Consider the following 17,886-nt stretch of genomic DNA (forward strand, 5'->3'; position numbering starts at 1 on the left):
AAACAAAAACACTTTTGCAACATAAATTTTTCAAAATTGGACTTGCTTTGCACCCACAGGCTTAACCAACTTGATTTTGAGACTTGCCTGGTGTGTAATGAAGAACGAATTTCACAGCTTTTAGACTTGTTCACCAGATTTCCCTCCACATCAAGTTTATTTTGAAGGGAATGTAAAAATTGCCTCTAATGGGAAAAGAGCAGTTGTATGAATCTATCCAAAGGGACCAGAAGTAGATGAAAAGCCATGTGAACAATGTTTGGTGGCTTTAAATACTGGAAGATTACTCTCTAGCAAAACAAATGTATCTATGTCCACAATCCCGGTGCAGAGTTAGGCATGGTTATGCTTTTCATTTGGAAAAGGCAGGTGAAGGGATAGCTAGGCAAACCAGTTTAAAATTAATAAACAATCAGGGAGGATGCTAGGCTACCTCCACTCTTCCCCAACCCTCAAGTATTGTGAGCCATTATGGGAGCAAGGAACATTTTTTTAAAAAAAGTTTGGTTAAAAAACAATTGAATAGCTTTTCAACAACCATGGCACCATCAAAGAACCAATCAATAAATCCCCTGCCACCACCCCCTTTCCTTTCCACAGAGAGGAAAATGACTCATAGCAAGTTGGAAGAAGATCACTTCACATGGGTCATCAGGGCTTAGAGGGAAGAACCCAATCATTTTAAATCATTTTTCAAAAATTAAAAATAGCTCAGGCACAATCTCTCCCCCCCGCCCAAATGTGGGAAGCAGGAAAAGAAACAAATGACACACAGATAAGAGTTGTTTGACTTTCCTTTGCACTTGAACAGCTTGCTAGCTCCCAGTCTCAGCTCCATCCTAACTGCACTCAGTTGCTGAGTGGGGGAGAAGCTCAAGAAGCCTTTCTGCTGCTGCAGCCTCTGCTGCTCTCCTTCGCTCCAACTGACAAAAGGGAAATCGGGAGTCACAGCACAGATAACCTGCTTGGGGGAACTGCAGCTCACACTCCTGGCTACAGGGCTGGAGAGAGGGCAAGGACTGGCCTTGGGGGCCTCTCAGAGTGCCCCTCAGAGGCTGTGGGCCAGGAGACATTTGTCTCCCTCTGTCTTATTAATGGTATACCCATGCTTGAAATAAATTACTAGAAAGTAAGTCCACTGATTCCACTGGAACTTACTTCTGAGTAAACACATATAGGAATTGGGGCCAGCAGAGATCCTAGGCAAGAATGTGTGTCCTCTTCCCCCCACTTTCTTCCAGCCCCGCAGCAAAGCATAGAAGGAGGGAACCCTTTTGAGGGGGGAGCCCCATTTATTTCTCTGCAGCTTGCTTCTGAGTAAAAATGCAGGGGTGTAGCTATAATTGAGCAGATGAGTTCAGAGAACACGGGTCACCAAGGAAAGGAGTGAACATGGGCCCACTTTCTCCTAGCCATATCCCTATAAAAATGTGTAGTATTGGGACCAAGGACCCCATGCCAGGAAGTTCCAAAGAAGGAACCTCAAGGAAATCTTTAAAACCATTCCCACCCAGCAGCAAGAAACCATCATTCTGGTGTAGACTGCTCTTGAACATGGAGGTTGTACATCAGAAGCTGAACTGGAAGCGTCACTTTGCCATACTCAGAAATGAAGCCTCCATATTCACAGGCAGTTTGACTCTCTTGTAGAACCTTCATGTTCAAGGGCAGTCTACACCACAATACTAGTTTTTTTTGGCACTGGGTGGGAATGGTTTCTGGAATTTCTTTGCTGTACTTCTCTGGAGCTTTCTGGAAGAATGTAGCTGAACACTATGCGAAAGAGGATGCTGGGCTGGAGTACACATGCCTTTTCCAGCAGCATTGTGATAACAGAACCTGCAATCCTATGTGCACATCTAGAAAGAAGTAAACTCCATTAAACTCAGTGGGATGTGCTTCTATATAATGAAGGAACAGTTAAACAACCCCTGGAAAATGGTGTTATTGGAGGGGAGAATAACTGAAAGGTCCTTTTAAAAATTTGAGTGGAAAATAGTGTAAAAACCCTGTAAGGTGAAACACCTCCCCACCCCCAGTCAGCACACAGATTGTTCTCAAAGAATCTGACATTAGTCCAAACATCCCACAGGGCATAAGATCTGTTAGTATATTTGAAACAAAAATGCCAATAATCCATCCTCTCCTACTTTATAGAGAATACAGCGATGGACATAATGAACATTATTCAAAGTAATCCTCCTGAAATTAAAAGAATGTGTTAAGGAATGCCTAATGTCCTTTTAATTTTAATGAGACTACTTTGAGTAAGCCATTATCCTATCAGCCATTAATCATTAAGTGGAGGACTAAGGCTTAAAGGGAAGAAATCTACTCCATCTATGCTCAGAGGCTACATCACTTGTGTACAACTTTTAAAATGTACTATTTTCTAGACAGAAGGAAAAGAGACAGACACGAATATGTATCATTAAAATGTGTTACAACTTTATTAAAAGAAGAAGAAGAAGAGCCTGGGCCAGAAGAGCTCATATCAGCTCCTCAGGGCTAACTGTAGCCAGAGCAGAGGCCCTGGAAAGGTGCGGGGAGAGCGGCTGCTCCTTCTCCTCAAAGACTGTGTGTCCTGAGTAAAGGAAGGACACTCAGATAGGTTTCCATCCCTTAAGTGTTGGGCTTTCAAGAATTGGTGGGCTTTTGTTCTCTAGGGGGCCCCTAAAGCAGAATATACTATATACTAGCTGGGCCAGGCGCAGAGCATCTGCACCTCTAGCTGCGTGCCGCGCTGCCACCCACCTGGCTTCTTCTTCCCTTGCCCACTGGCCTGCCTGCCGGCCAGCCACCATCACTGCCTTCTTCCCCGGCTGCCGTCACTGCCATTTTGCCTGCCTGTCCTCCCACCCGTCCCCCACTGTTTTGCCTGTGCAGCCCACTGCTGATTTGTCCTTCTGCTTGACTGGCCACTGGCTCGCCACAGTTTTCTTTGGCCGCCATATTTTCCCCTCTCTCATCTGTCCCGTGGGTAGCCTATCCAGTAGCTCTCCGAACTCTCGCAAGAGCTGCCACACATGGGATTAGCCACGGGTATGCCTTAGAGAATTAAATATATAGAAGATATAGAAGATGGTAAACAGGCACAATTCAGAGGGTTAAGGTCTACTATTTCAGTCAGATTGGCTTAAGGCCTACCACTATTTTGCTGATAACACCAACCTGAAGGAAATGAAATCAAGCAGGAGAACTGTGAGGTTTATGGGAAATTTCTGGGAAGAGAATCTGTAGTTTTGGACACGGTTGTTAAAACATTTGTTATTTTTAATGATCATTGGTGTGTGTTGTGTATGTTTAAGAAAAAGAAAAAATACAGTACAGATTTGGTCTGACTCAGTATATGGCAGCTTCCTATGTTCCGAATTTCATTTAATTGTGTTTTTTCAGGGGTGGAGAGTGTGACTTCATCTTAACTGAAGGTGTTACAAAATTTTTGGTGTTTTGATATTTTGTGCTTTGTACTCACGTGATTATATTATCTGGTAGGTAATTTATAGAACTTCAGTCAAAACAGAATGTTGAAAACTTTGCAGTTTGGATCATGATCACTCTGTTGGGCTGAGTGGAAAGTTGTTAAGTGTGCAGACTTAAAATATCCCTTAATAACTTGGTGTTGTCAAAAAAAGAAAGAGATCTGTGCTGCTAAAGAAGGGGTGATATTCTGTGAGTTTGAAGATCAATTATGTGCCCAACCCAGTTACTGAGGCCTATAATACTATTTGTTTGGAGAGCAGTGTTCCCTCTAACAGGGATTCCCAGATGTTGTTGACTACAACTTCCATAATCCCCAAGCAAAGGACATTGCAGCTGGGGATGCTGGGAGTTGTTGTAAAAAGCATCTGGAATCCCTGTTAAAGTGAACCCTGTTGGAGAGGCATGGGTTGTAACTTCTGATAAACAAAGCTCAATATATTACAGTACCCTCCAAAGAATACTGATCAAATTAAGTAGTTTTTCAATAGAAAGGGAAATTTATCCTCTAATTAGAGGTAGAGCATCTATGGTAGAGAAAATTCCTACCAAAGAACCTTTCCTTATGTCACATAATATAATTAAAATGGTGCAGTTGTTTCAGCATTTTAACATTATAAGCCCTTTTATCTTGGTGATAAAATCTAATTTGTTTGCTCCATCTGCCTGAATGTTTGCAGCCATCAGCTAGGGGAAGACTCTTTCAGATATGGTGCAGAAAGTGGTTAAGATACAGCAGTTAAAAACTTGACCCTTAAACTCTAGAAAATAAGTGTTGGCTGCTAAGGCTGTTCATTGGGCACTGCAATCCCAATGAATCTGTAGCATCCTGCTGGTGCTGCTTTCTCCGTGGCTATCTCTGGTGCAGTTCATTCCTGGTGCTGGGAGGGCCTCTTCTGCAAGAAGTGTAGCCCATGGGGCTGAGAACTAACAGAGGGACATTGGGGAAGCATATGGGGACATATGGGAAGTGTACATCCTCCCAGTAGGGATGTGCACAAAATGATTCTGCGCATTTAGTGGGGATGTGCTAAATCATTTCAGCGGGGTGGGGGGCGGGAACTTTAAGAATGAGTAAAGCTAGTTCTTACCTGCTCCTCTACCACCCTGCCGCTTTTGTTGCTGCAGTGCTCAGAGGTGCTCTTACCCCTGGACTTCCGGGCTGAAGTCCAGGGCCTCCAAAGCCCCTGGGGCCCTCCAAATCCTCTTTAGTCTGTCTCAAGTGGTGTGGTCACCTGGCTGAGCGTGATGATGCTTAATTTGCAGGGGAGGGGGGCCTCCCAACACCTTTAGGTCCAGGCTCCAAAATTACCTAGGTGCACCTCTGGTGGGGCTGTGCTGCTCAGAAGTCCACACGTGGCTACTGTGCTGATATAGCAGCCTGTGCATGGCACCAGGACACACATGGCCACCGTGTTTGTGTGGTGGCTATGTGCATGCTTAGTAGGGTGTTGCTGACTACGCATGTGGCCGCTGTGCATGCACATTCCAGCACCGCACATCTATGTGCACACCATGTGCATCTTGGTGCTGCGCATAGGCTGCTAAGTCAGTACAGCAGCCACATGAGGACTTCTGAGCAGTGCAGTGCCACAGCAGAAAAAGCAGCAGGGTGGCAGAGGAGCAGGTAAGGACCTGCTTTACTCATCCTTAAAGGACCCACTCCCCACTCCACCAAAATGCTTTGTTTTCCTACCTCCCAGTGCTGTTTCTATGGCTGTGGTGGAGTGGAGTATGAATTTGTGAGGGAATGCAAGGAGGTGGCAACTGGTTGAAAACTCAAGCTAGGGCGAATACTTATGAGGAAGCACAAGCTGGGGCAAGGTAATGGGTCCATACAAGCTGTATGAGGGCAGGATGGTGAATGGACTTGTGAAGGCATGTATGGTAGCAATGAGCTGGCAATTGTACTTACCAGGAAGTAAGTACAAGTAAGTAAGTACTGGGTTTTTCACACCCAGTGTTTAGTTCGCATCTTCTCCGAAATAGAGGTGTGCATTCATCTATCGGCCAAATTTATCCAGAAGTACCTGCGAGCTATCAGGGAGCACTTCACAAACAATTCGATTTTTTCATTGCGTGTTAGTGTAGCCTGATTTATATCTGGGGTTTAAAAAAATCCACTTTTTGCATCTGTTTTTTGGGGCAACTTCAAACTCACAGTAAAGCCTGCTTTCTGGGAAAGCTCCAGGGAATGCAGGATGGAGGTGAGATTACCAGGGCCTTGTGGTGGCATATAAGGTGTTGGCAGACTGCCCTTGAACACAGAGCTTTTGCATCAGAGGTATACGGCCTAAGAATGGGAAGACTCCACTTAACCAGCATGCATAAGCTCTTCTCCATAGTGTCTTAAAAACACCTGGAAATTCAGTAATCCCAAAACCTTTGGTTTAAGATGAGTTAAGATGCTTTACATTTTCACTCACACTCTAAAAAAAATGGAAATTGCAAGTTAAGGTGCCCATCTTAACTTCCTCACCACATCAGCAGTAAAGACCTTGTACTGTCTGGTATATGGTGATGGCTTTAGAAATGAGGCTCCATGCACCCACGCTTTCCCTTCATCAGAGATGCATCAGGCAAAAATTCATCAGGGACATCTCTAGGAAGTGATTAGGGAAGCTGCACCTGTTAAATGTCTGCCTGGATGCATCCATCCACAGCCCTATGTCCAACTGAAAGACCAGGCTAAAGTGTGGCTGCATGGAGCCTCATTTCTAAAGTCATCATCTTCTACTAGACTGTACATGAGTGAAAATGTAAAACATCTTAACTTTCACCTTAAATCGAAGGTTTTTGGATTACTGAATAGTAGTTTCTTATTTGATGACAATTTTCTTTACCTTCATCCCCCTATCTTAAGCTGCAAACAAATGTATCTGCTTGCCTTCAGCTATTTTATAGTGGGGCCCTGTTATGTTAAGTAGTAAATGTTGACACTGACAAGACATATCCTACCCAAATAAATTTCATAATCCCAAGTCTAAAATAAGGGCAACAGATGACAATGAGATGGGTGTAGCAAAAGGTAACAACAAGGGAGTAGGGATGTGTGAACTGGTTCGAATTCGAACCAGGGTGGTTCGAAGGTTCGAATTAGAACTGAACCAGCCATCAGGTTCGAGCTGCAGGTTCGAATTCGAACTGAACCAGGGGGTGGTTTGATTCGAACCTGTTAGAACTGGTTTGGACATCCAAAAATTGGTAGGTGGTAGCTGGCACCCAGGGGTACCTGCCACCCAAACCCCAAAGCAATCGGACACTCGTACGATTTTTTATGAATTTTTGAAAATTATTTTTATTTTTTCTCATAGGATATAATGGGACTCGAACCAGGCCATTATACCTTATTGTGGAGCATCCATGGGTGCCAACAACCACCCAAACCCTGAAGCAATCGGACAGTACTATGATTTTTAATGAATATTTGAAATATTTTCAATTATTTTTCTCATAGAGTATAATGGGATCAGAACCAGTCCATATCCCCTATTGTGGAGAACCTAGGGGCACAAAAGCGGGGTGGGTGGTAGACAGACAGGGGTGCCTACCACCCACAAAACCCCAAGGCAATTGGACACTCCTCTGATTATTGGTGAATTTTAAAATTATTTTGGAATTCCTCATAGAGAATAATTAGGATTGCAGCAAATGTATAGCTTCACGTCAGGGGGAAAGGGGTGTCGTAGAGCGGAGTGTGGTGGGTGGTAGTTCCTAGGGTGGGCAAGGAAGCTATCAGAATTATTTGAAAGGAATTGGGCAAAGGGCTGATTTTTAAGTGGTTTTTGAAGTTTACGCGTCTTTAAGGTTTTTCTCCATAAAGAAGCATGGAGGTGTCAGCAAATGTATAGCTTCACGTTGGGGGCAAAGGGGTGGCCTAGAGCAGAGTGTGGTGGGTGGTAGTGCCCAAGGGGGGCCAGGAAGCTATCAGAATTATTTGAAAGGAATTGGGCAAAGGGCTGATTTTTAAGTGGTTTTTTAAGTTTGTGTCTTTAAGGTTAGCAATGAGAGTGGATTCATGGTTTGTCATTGAAAATCTTATATGCTACCAAAGAATCTACACTCAGAATGCTTCAGAAACAACAAAACCCAGTACCCCATGGGTTAGCAACCCATGGGGGTGGTTGGCACCCTCTTTGCACTAGACCACCACTCACTCTGGGCCACCCCAGCACCCCACAGGTGGCTTTAAGGTTTTTCTCCATAGGGAAGAATGCAGGTTTCAGCAGCCCCATAACTGCACTTGGGGGGTGCTGGGGTGGCCCAGAGCGAGGGTGCCAACCACCTCCATGGGTTGCTAACCCATGGGGTACTGGGTTTTGTTGTTTCTGAAGTGTTCTGAGTGTAGATTCCTTGGCAGCATATAAGATTTTCAACGACAAACCATGAATCCACTCTCATTGCTAACCTTAAAGACACATAAACTTCAAAAATCACTTAAAAATCAGCCTTTTGCCCAATTCCTTTCAAATAATTCTGATAGCTTCCTTGCCCACCTTGGGAACTACCACCCACCACACTCCACTCTAGGACACCCCTTTCTCCCCAACGTGAAGCTATACATTTGCTGCAATCCTCATTATTCTCTATGAGGAATTCCAAAATAATTTTAAAATTCACCAATAATCAGAGGAGTGTCCGATTGCCTTGGAACTTTGTGGATAGTAGGCACCCCTGGTTGTCTACCACCTACCCCACTTTTGTGCCCCTTGGTGCTCCACAATAGGGGATATGGGCTGGTTCAGATCCTATTATACCCTATGAGAAAAATAATTAAAAATATTTCAAATATTCATAAAAAAGCATAGGGGTGTCTGATTGCTTCAGGGTTTGCATGGTTGTTGGCACCCATGGGTGCTCCACAATAAGGAATAATGGGCTGGTTCGAGTCCCATTATATCCTATGAGAAAAATAGAAATAATTTTCAAAAATTCATAAAAAAAATTGTACGAGTGTCCAATTGCTTTGGGGTTTGGGTGGCAGATACCCCTGGGTGCCAGCTACCATCCTACCAATTTTGGGGTGTCTGAACTGGTCCGAACCGGTTTGAATTCAAACCGAACCAGGGGGAGTTTCGACCAAAACCGAACCACCCCCTCCTGGTTCAAACTTGGTTCAAATTCAAACCGAACTGGGAAAACCGGTTTTGTGCACATCCCTATTTTATAATATGCTATTTGTGAGTATTAATATGGAATAGAAAGTGAAAGGTGTGTGCAACACATTATGAGCAATACGGAATGTTGCAGAAAACAGCACCTCCTTGTTGGGTTCTCCCCTTCTCTTTTGTATCACTTACTTTGTGACAGGATAGCATGCATTTGTGTATTTGCCCATCCATGTTCCACATCATTGGGTGTTTAGGGCTAACATCATATCTTAAGAAATACTACATCATTTAGAAATACTCAAAATGGGAATGTCATTTTCAGCAACAGCCCCATGCCTCCTATAACATGTAGTTCTACCCTAAACTTTACTCTGTGTAGCATAGGAAATGCAAAACCCAATCTAAGCATCACTTGGAAGAACAGCCTTGGTATTACAATGTGACACAACTGATAGCATATTGTTTCTGTCACTGAAAAAGCTATAACAACATACTTAGGAAATGTTTTATCACGCAGGAAGTTTCTTCAACATCCTAAAATATAAAGTGTAAGTGTGTGTGTGTGTTGATATAGAAAAGCTATTTCAAATTGACTCTTTTAAAAAAGTTACCAGGCATATCTGTAACTCTGTAATTTGAAAACTAATACCTTAGAAAAATACAGGGTATTTAGTAAATTTGTAATTCTGTAATTTGTATTGTAAATTTGTGATTCTGTAACTCTGTAATTTAATAACTAATACCTCAGAAAGATACAGGGTATTTAGCAAATTTGTAATTAATATTTTTTAAGAATCTGTATCTTATAGTTTCCTGCTAGAGTGTGTTGAGTTAAATGTCTAAACTCCTGGTAAGTAGAATGGTCTTTCTTTAAGTCACGGGTTTCCAACCTGTGGTACTTCAAATGTTGCTGAACAATAAATTGTATCTGGAAATGATGGGAGTTGTAGTTCAGCAACATCTAGGGTACCACAGGATCGGAACCCCTGCTCTAAGTTGTGCCATGATGTCATTGAATATGGCATCATGACATGTTAGAAGATGAGGCGGAATCTTAAAACAGGTTGTCCTATTAGCCAAGGGCCTTTGTGTATCACAGCTTACACAAGCAATAGCTGGAAAACTAGTTCAAAGCATCTTTTCTATCCTTCATCTCAACATTCCAAACTGCACACCTTTTGCGATTTTGTGACTTTTTTGATATCAGACGGTATGTGTACAATTTCATTTCTTTAAAGAATGCTTTTTCTGCATACATTCTCAATTTAATAACCATCTAGCATGACACATATTGGAATCTTTTCAGTTAGCCGTCAGGGGAGAGTGAGATGTGTGTGGTAAAATTTAATTTCAACTAGCTTGAGCCAACCTTATTTTAAAGTTGGTCCCATTAAGAAGTCTAACCCCTTTCCACAATGCTAGATGGTAAAACTCAGTCTGGAGTCAATATCAGAACATACAGACTATATATTTTAGACAAGCCTATTGTAGCCCCTTATGCAGTAAGAAACTCCCTTCTCACACCCACCATTATTAGGGATAATTGAGTGGATCTGTCCGTTTCACAGGGGTTCTATGGCAAAGCATTTTATTAAGTAAGGGATTGGGTATTCCCCCTAGGGATTTTATTGCACTGTATTTTACTGTTGTAAACCATCTTGAAGGTTTCATTAGGTTAGGAAAGGTGGGATAAAAATGTTTTTAATAAATATGGTAAACACTATTTTATTAACATCTACTGCTTGTTTCTGTGGGTTGCTGCTCTGATAATAAGTATTTAGGATTGGGTGCAATGAATGTTGCAATAGGGCAGCATTTGTCATCAGACAATACCACAGATTGTGGTACTGATATCAGGAGGCAACACAAAATGTTGTGCTGGGACAGGACAATGAGTTGGCACTGCTTACTCAGCAATAGCCACCAGATAGAAGTGCCAGATAATTTATTTATTTATTTTTGCACAGTACAGGATGTGACAGAGGGTGTAAAAACAGGCCCTGACTACATAGTGAATGGGAATTGCTGCACTTGCTTTGCACCAGATACTGCTATAATAACTATGTCAGTGCAAGTTGCATTGTGCCATATGCATATCTATTAGGTTGGTGTAACAAACACTTGCATAGCCTGCCTGAACATATCTATGTTCGGTAGAAGTACTGCTTACTTCAATGGGGTTTATTCCCAAATAAGAGCTCAAAAGGTTGCAGCCTTATATTGGGAACCAAATAGCAAGTCATACGAAATAGCTACATTAGTTTAGTCAATCTACGTCTGATTTAAATTCATATATAAAACTATAGGAACTTTAGCAAAACATTTTGTTTCCATTTTAGACATAAGATTAAAAAAATTATCATCAGAATTGCTCGATTTTGTGTTAATTGTGCTGTTGCAGCACTATCTTGTGCATATTTACTTTGAGGGATGTCCCACTGTATTGAATGGGCCTTTTCCCCTAGGAAGCGTTTTTAGGACTGCAACCTCAGTTTTGAGACAGACAAAAGACCACTGTCGACCTTGTGCTTTAAGACAATTAGTTTTGAAGTAAAACTCGTTGAGTTTGTGATATTTTTAGAGAACAAACTCGGGACAAGTGAAATAAAAGTTACATAACGTTTTCTTTGTTTCTGTTCAGTTGAGAGGTTTTTTTTGGCAGAAGCCAGATGAGGGACTGAAACGGGGACAAAGAGGGAAACAGTAGCAATGTGTGGAGAAAATGGTTGAATGGATATTTTTAAGTTTGAAACCCTACTGCAGTTTCTTCAGGTGGAAAGGAAGATGTTTCTCAACGTCTTACTGCTCAGCGCAAATTATTTAGCAAGGGTGGGAGAGTAGGGTCCCCCGTGCAGGGAACCAGTTGCAGTGAAGGGCAGACGGAACTTTTCGGGGAGCTGAAGTGACAGCTTTCCTTTCTGGCTCACTGGAATTAAACACAGGCCTCCGGACGTGCAGCTCTTAACGCAAACGCATCATGAAACCTTCCCTTTAATCCCGCAGAACACTTCACCCGCGTTGTGCCAGCGGAGAGATTGTTTGGGGTGATCGGTTAAAGTGAAGATCCGTCCACTGTAGAAGCTTTCAGGTGGTCAGGAAAGAGTTAAGGCAGAGACCGCTTTTTTCGCGAGTGCGGCTGGGACTGGTCGCCCCGGATCCTTGGTGGACGGAATCCAGTCCGCACTTTTGTAACGCTCAGAGTGGTCGGAACTACTTTCTGCTCCTTTCCACCCCCTTCCCCTCCCTTCATTCCTCCCCTTTCCTTCTTTTCCTCCTCCTCCGGCGACTCTAGTCTGGTGTGGCTGGAAATCCCGAGAGCTGAAGTTCCAAGGTGTTTCGGGGGCTCGCAGAGCAGCTTCCCGGTCAACGCTTGCCATGGGGGTTCCGGCAGTACTTGCCTAGGGAAGCGCCTACCAGTTGTCTTCGCTGAGGCTGTTGGAGGAAGTAGCCTGGGAAGTGAAGTGTTGCTTGATTTGGGAGAGTAATATGGCTGATCCAAGGGAACGCTGAGCAGTTTGTCTCTCTCTGTACGACGCTGGGCTTGGATTTTAACATGTAAATAACTTCTTCCTTCGGATAATCAGCTTTGGCCGCCGATGCCAGCCCCCTCGTCCTTCCAAGGGGCGTTGTGAAAGGTTCTAACGGTGTGGATTATGTTGCAGAGACAAAATATGATGGTGGTGGTGAGTACCCTACCGTTAACTTCTTTGTATTAAAGGGCAAAATATGACAGGAGCCCCGAGGCTGTATATGGCAGGCTGTGTTACAGTTCTGTGGAGATGGATGGTAGTGTTAAAATAAAGAGGGGTAATGGAACCCGAGGCACCGTCCTGGAAAGTTATCGGGAGGACTGTGTTGACAATGACACTTGAGATATTTGAACGCAGTTTGTTTTCCTGGCTTGTCATAAAACGACAATAGGAGTCTGCATGGTAAATACTCTTAAGTTAGTATCTCCTTTTCCCCAATCGAGAAACACTGTTTTGGAATGGAGGCTAATGTATGGGGGTGGGGGGAGCAATTTGTTTAGACATCGGAAAAATACTCCCCCCCCCGTCCAATGGAGGTGACGTTCTTCAGGAGCACTTTCTTAACTTGAGTGTTGGATTGTTGAACAGCTGCTTATAGAGAACGTGACTGACAACGTTTCTTTGTCTTTGCAAATAATTTCAAGTTTCAATACTGTATATACAAAATTCTAGAGGAACTTGCCCATATAACATTATTCTTTTCTTTGGTGAAAGTGTATTTTGTGTTGGCTTGCATATTCTAAAATGTGGAAAGTGTAAGATCCTGAAACCATTTTAAAATTTTGATCGGTTTTCTATAAGAAATGGGTCATAAGTGAAAGAATGGGTTATGTAACTAGTTTTGTTTCAGCGAACTTGATACACAGTGTAAGGAAGAACTCCTCCAGCATGCTGTGATGTTGTTCTTTCAAAATAAGGCCTATAGGGTTAACTTCTTAATAACTCTAAATATCCATAGACTTGTTAAAAAAAATCTAGTGCTAGAAATACACTAAACTCATATACCTTGATTTACACTAGTAGTATTGTATAGCCAACCAGCCTGAGGTGTTTAATTTTATTTGATTTTTGAATTTTTGAAATATATTTAAGTTCCATTATTATTTAATAAAGCACATTGTGCCACTTGTGTCTGCTTAAAAGTACATTGAGATGTTTGGACTGCAGGGTGTTAATGTTGCAAAACTATTAAAACCACCATATGACCACTTGCAGAGTTTTTGGTGGCAAAACCTTGTTTATGCCCAAATAAATGTTAATTGCTTAGTGAAATTCTGTAAGTACTGCTCGTACTATTTTCATGCACAATAAAATGACCCCTTACTAGGGAAGGAAAATCCCTGTAGTACGATGCCTGGTCATTGAAAATATTTTTAGCTTCCTGACTTTTCAAGACAAATACAGTGTGAGGACAAGATACTGTTCTATCAGCTGTGGGATGCAGCTGCATTCATGCTAAGCTATTCATTAATGTCTCTTTAAAGCGCACACTGTACAATAGTTTCTTAATGTTAAAAAGCAGTGCTGCATACCCCTTGAATACAGCTGGCTCAAGCTTATTATAGTTCTGTTTATAAGCTGGCATATTAAGAATGTCAGTGCCTGGAACATACATGATATAGTCCACTAAAATATCATAGCTTATTGACTTATAAAATTATTTTTCTACTTATTTTTTGTACATGAGTAATATACAGTGTCAGATTGCTTTGTTTAAACTTGCTATATGTTTCTTTTTATCAAATTGATGCTCTTTTATGACAGTTTTTTGGGTCCTAAGGTTGCACAGTTATTTTTACACACATTTACCTTTTCAAACAATTGCAGTGTCTTTGCTCAGAGGAACTCACAATCTAAGATAATGTAGTAGAAGTTAAACTGAGATATATGGTTCAAAACATAGTTTACACATACATTTGCAGGGCCTGCTGCATGCAGCATGGTGGAGAAGAGCCTTTTAATATGAACTTAACTATGGATGGGTGGAGGTTTGCACATTGTTTTTTAGATATCAGATTTACCTGGAGGCATATGAAAACAGCACATGACCACAGATATTTGACAAGAAGGCATTCTTAAGCTTGGGAAATTGTCAGAAGAGGTTGGAGAAGGACAATATGAAGGTTGACAATGGGGTGGGAGAAACAGTGAGAAAACTGTTGGCGGTGTTGGATGGGATCCTGATATTGAGGATGAAAATTGTAGGTGTTTCTAGACTGAATTGTGAGGCAAAAAATAGATGAACCCAACAGCAGCATTTTTGGTGGACTGTAGGGAGACAAAATAGCTGTTGTACAATGAACTGCAGTTACAGTTGGGCCTCATTATGGAAGTCAAAAACGGTTAGCGCTAGCTGTTTCATACTCAGCAGTTGGAAAGCCCTGTCTGCATGCTTAGGAGTTCTGAGGAGAAGGTGTTCTGTGACCTACTGCAGGATATGGTAGGATTTACGAATGGTTGGGTGGTTATCGCCTTTAGATTTTGTGCAAATTATTGTTTTGTTGAAAATTTCCTTTTCATATTTACTCCCTAACACAAGGCAGGATAAAATATTAACAGTATTCCAAAGTTGTATTCCCATTTTCAGAACATTTACACTTATTTTTTTCATTCAATTTCTATACCGCCCTTTCAAAAATGGCTCAGGGTGGTTTACACAGAGAAATCATAAATACATAAATAAATAAGATGGATCCTTGTCCCCAAAGGGCTCACAATCTAAAAAGAAACACAAGATAGACACCAGCAACAGTAATTGGAGCTACTGTGCTGGGGGTGAATAGGGCCAGTTACTCTCCCCCTGCTAAATAAAGAGAATCACTATGTCAAAAGGTGCCTCTTTGCCAAGTTAGCAGGGGTGCTTGACATGGAATAACAAAAGGGTTTGCTTTTCAAAATATTCAGATTTTGAAAAAGTGCCATACAGAATGACCAGAGATGTGCTCCCATGGTTTTTAAGTATTGCCAAGAGATGCACATATTTCATGAGTCCATGCATGAGTCTAATGCATGAGTATTCTTCTGTTCTTCTATCTGTTCTGTTCTTCATTCCAGCACAGTTGCTGCTGTTTTCTTTAGGTGATGCCTAAACACACCTTCTTTCTAGCAATTGATTATAAAGAGTCTCAAATTAATATGTTCCCTTCCACATGCTAAGGTCATCAGTTGAGGCCCTGCTTCAGGTGTCCAGACTAACTGAGGTTCAATGGGCATCCACTAGAAGAAGGGCCTTCTTGATGATGGCATCACTCTTTTGGAACTCCTTCCCTGGGGAGGTCAGACAGACTTCTACACTATATGTCTTCAGATAAATATTCAAAGTGCTGGTCCAATTCAAAGTGCTGGTTCTCACCTATAAAGCCCTTATAGGCTTAGCACCTGTATATCTCTGGGATTGCCTCTCTCGGCCAGTTGTGTGAGGTCTCTCGATCGCCTCTCTCGGCCAGAAGATCTGTGAGGTCTTCTCAGCTGGCCCTCCTTAGTGTCCCGGCCACTGGTGTAGTGCGTGGTGCCTGGGCCTGTAGGAGGGCCTTCTCTATGGCTGCCCCTCTTCTTTGGATCACTCTTTCTCCCCCAGATACATTCAGCCCCCTCCCTGGCTGCTTTTAAGGCCCTTCTCAAGGCCCACCTGTTTTGCCAGGCATTTGCCCAATCATCATCATCATCATCATCATCATCATCATCATCTATATAATTAATTCTCCAAGATGGGATGCGTGGGGACGTGGCAAAAAGGAGGCGATTGGCTGACAGGGGGAGGAGGCTATTGGCTGACAGAGTACGCAAGCAGAAGCACCCTGACTGTGCAGTGGGGATTCTATATACAGATAGGGAGAAGGAGCCTGTGAGAGCAGAAACACTATGGTGATTAGGCAGTGGGGATTCCATATGCAGATAGGGAGGAGGAGCCTGTGATGGTTAAGGTCAGTTGGAATGCAACTGTTACTGGTGAGAAGATGTTCTTGATTGTAGAGGAGAGGAATCTATATATAAAAGGATAGCATTCAGGGGTCCACAAAAGGAGGAAAGAGCCCCTTCAGGAGAAGGAGGCTGCTGTTGTGTGAATTAGATGAGGAAACAAGATGAACAAGATCTGTTAACTTAGGGAGGGAGGGAGAGAGAAAACATGAAGGGAGGGGGAAGAAAGAGTGGGAAAGAGTGAGTGGAGGAGAGAGAAAGAGAGAAAAAGAAGGGAGGGGGAAGAGAGACAGAAGGAAGGGCAAGGGATGGGCCTGAGCCTGTCAGCAGCCTGAGGCAGCCTGGCCATGGTGGCAGCAGCGAGGAACGGCCCGGTCAACCACTGCTGCTGCTCCTGTGGGGAGGAGCAGGAGCGGGGCAAGGGTGAGGGTGGGGAGGTCTCTGGGGATAGGGGGCTGCAGCTTGGCCAATAGGTGACAGCAATGCTGCAGCCACGACCAAGAGGGGTGAGGCGGATGGAGTAAAGGGATGGAGGAGTGACCAAGAGGGGTGAGGGGGATGGAAGCAACGGGATGGAGGAGCAGGAGTGCAGCTCAGGTGGGGGTGGGGAGATCTCTGAGGTGATGGGTGCTGTGGCAGGGGGTGAGGGAAACAATCAAGTACTAGTGTGCAGATGCTCTAGAGCACGTGAGAGTTCCAGCATTGAAGTGGAGAGAAATAATGGTGGTGGCCAGGAGGTGGAGGGCCGGCAGGCAAAGCCCCACCGGTCAGAAGAGGTGGGTGGATGGTGGCCAAAGACCTGCTGGCCAGGAGGAGGAGGCAGGAAGCGGCAGCGAGGAGAAATAATGGCAGCGGCGAGGAGGAGGGCAGACAGCGGGTGGACAGTGGGCAAAGCCCTGCCGGCCGGGAGGAGGAGGTGGGAGGCAGTGGGACGGCCTGGCCCTGGCCTGCTGGGGTGAGATGGTGGCGGCGGGCCGTGGCCTGGTCCGGCTGCATGGAGGAAACGGTGGCGGGCCAGCCTAGCCTGGCTAGCGGCAGCGGTACAGCCTGGCCCAGGGGGACGGCAGCAGGGCGGGGAGCAGCCAGTTGGCCGGGCATGCCGGCGTGGCAGGGGTGGGGGGGAGAGACAGCTGGGTCCAACTAGAGGTGCAGATGCTCTGTGCCTGAGCCCACTAGTTTTAATTAATTGTTATTGGTATTGTTGTTCACTCTCTAGAGTCTTTGGAGGAGGCGGTATATAAGAATTTTAAAATAAATGAATAATAAAAAAATAAAAACGGCTCCTTCGGAAAGCCTTGGTGCTGGTTAATCTTCGAATTTATTTATCATATTTTTATACCCCCTGATATGTAAATCTCTAGGCAGTGTACAAATTTTAATATTAAAAATCACAAGTTAAAACACAATTTAAAAACCCACAAATTATTAAAATTATTAAAATTCTAATTAAAAGCTTGTGAGAACAGGAAAGTATTGAGGGTCCTCCTGAAAACAAGCAGAGAAGGAGATGCTCTTATTTAGGGGGCATATTCCAAAGCTCTGGGGCAGCCAGAGAAAGTCCAGTCCTGAGTTGCCACCAGATGAGCTGGTGGCAACCGCAACCGGACCTCTCTAGAAGATTGTAAAAGGCGAGAGGGTTCATACAAAGGAGGCGAATGAGGATACTAAGTTCTTTTATGCTGCTGGATCATTGCTGATTTTTAAATTTGAGTTATTTTTGTTTTAAAATTGTGTTTAAAATTGTTATCTTTTGTCAGCTGCTTTGGGTCTCTTAAAAGTGTGTTAGAAACTTCTAAAACAAATAAAATAAACTCACAATATTGATTATAGCCTTGCCTTTGATGGAT

General features: G+C 43.3%; 1 protein-coding gene across 8 annotated transcripts in view; it reads left to right on the top strand.

Moving 5' to 3' along the window:
- Positions 1–17,886, top strand: part of KMT2C (lysine methyltransferase 2C) — a 302,840-nt gene that overhangs the window by 11,750 nt on the left and 273,204 nt on the right. The window contains exon 1 of one of the 8 annotated variants that reach the window (XM_053260178.1): positions 11,301–12,274. The exons of the other annotated variants lie outside the window; for them this stretch is intronic. The gene's annotated coding sequence lies outside the window, so the exon portion shown is untranslated. Of the gene's footprint in view, positions 1–11,300; positions 12,275–17,886 lie in introns of those variants that run through there. 8 annotated transcript variants of the gene reach the window in all.

This window comes from Hemicordylus capensis, chromosome 6, assembly GCF_027244095.1.
Source record: "Hemicordylus capensis ecotype Gifberg chromosome 6, rHemCap1.1.pri, whole genome shotgun sequence".
In the NCBI taxonomy this organism is placed as follows: domain Eukaryota; kingdom Metazoa; phylum Chordata; class Lepidosauria; order Squamata; family Cordylidae; genus Hemicordylus; species Hemicordylus capensis.